This window comes from Cervus elaphus, chromosome 22 (genome assembly GCF_910594005.1).
Source record: "Cervus elaphus chromosome 22, mCerEla1.1, whole genome shotgun sequence".
Taxonomy (NCBI): Eukaryota; Metazoa; Chordata; class Mammalia; order Artiodactyla; family Cervidae; genus Cervus; species Cervus elaphus.
The window spans coordinates 23527389-23529005 of NC_057836.1; positions in this window are offsets into that span (position 1 = coordinate 23527389).

Sequence of the window (1617 nt, forward strand, 5' to 3'; positions counted from 1 at the left end):
AAGAGAACAAATGCCCCAAAGAAGAGATGGCTCTGGAGAAGAGATGAAGATCCCAAGGACAGTCGGGATTAAAGGATATACACTGCTTCTATTCATTCTTTGTGAATTTCCCCACCACAACTCTGCCAGAAGGATGTTTGATTGGTGATGATCAAGTAGATTTCCCCACAATATGCCAAAGAAAATGAAGACTAAAAAAAGGAAACCAGAAAAGGAAGAACACAGCCCCAGAAGATCACAGTTCTGTGCTTGATCTCACTCATCTTTTCATTCACTAGGCTTTACCCAATTACCTGAATTATCATGCAGATAATTCTTTCAAGTCAGCTGCAGAAAGCAAGAGGTTAAGGAGACAGGTGAGCTGACCAAACAGGCAACCCTCTCTTGAGAAGAAATAGAAACCATGCTACCAGAGGACCTTACATCCTACCCTATGTCTTAGTGAGAAGGAGTTTAAACTCACAAGGAGTCTGGTGCCCCAGGAAATACCTGGGCTCTGAAACGGACTCTCCTCTGTGGTGCTTTTCCACGGGACACCTAGCACCCAGGCCCACTAAAAGCTACTCCAAATGGGAAGGTACCCACAATGTACACGTGCTCTTGGCTCAGCAACTCCAGTCTCGTGCAGATGTGGATTTTCTTTGTAAATTTTTGCCTTTGTAATATTCCCTATCTTTTTCTACGAGCTATCTTTTTGGCAGCTTTGCTGAAGGGTTGGTTTTTTCATTTCCACCATAATCTTTAATACTAAGCACAACATCTCTGTAGTTTTGATTAAATAATTCTCTATTTCTTGACCTAAGGGTCCCTGTGAATCCTCTTATTTCCCTCTCTGTCCCCAATGAACAGAGCTGAGTCTAGCAGGAAATGGTCATCCCAGGCACAAAAGAATGCTCTGAATGATCAGCTGTTGGCCCTACTACTCCTCATGAAGGAGCATCAGGGCCCAGTATCCGTAACATCACTCCTGTGAAGGATGAAGTTCCCAGGGTCTCAAGATGGAACCCCTGTCTCTCTCTCTTAGCTTCCTGTGATACCATCATGATTTCAGGCAGCCTATTGGGAGGCAGACAGGAGAGAAAGGATATTTGTAATTGGCTTGATTCTAAACTTTGAGCTTAAGGAAGGTTCTAGTATCTTCCTCTAATCATCCTTGCACATGGGAATTAAACTCGCTTCTTCTCTCTGCCATATTCTCTCTCAGAGCTAGGGTCCTGAACCAAGCTTTGAGGAATGACCACACTGTGCAATTGATGTGCAGATCCCCTCCCCCACCCACTCCCCACGACCCCAATCAGCTATTACTTTTCCAACATCCTACTTCTTCTCCTGTCTTTCCTTTGGGGCAGGCAGGACTGATGAAATGAAAATACAAACAAATAAACAAAACCAACTTTCTACATTGAACTAGGACACTTAGAGCTCTTTCATGGCCCTTGGTGTAAGCCAAATGCTCTGTATGTGAATGAACATCTGTTCTGCAGCACAAACTAAAGACTGTTCTCTTTGGAAAGACTGATACTTCCTGAGCTTGAACCACTCATCAGGGAACAGGTGGATTGAAAAGAGGATGGTTGCAGGATTCCCTGGCCCTTGTTTGCTTAGAGATTTTACCAT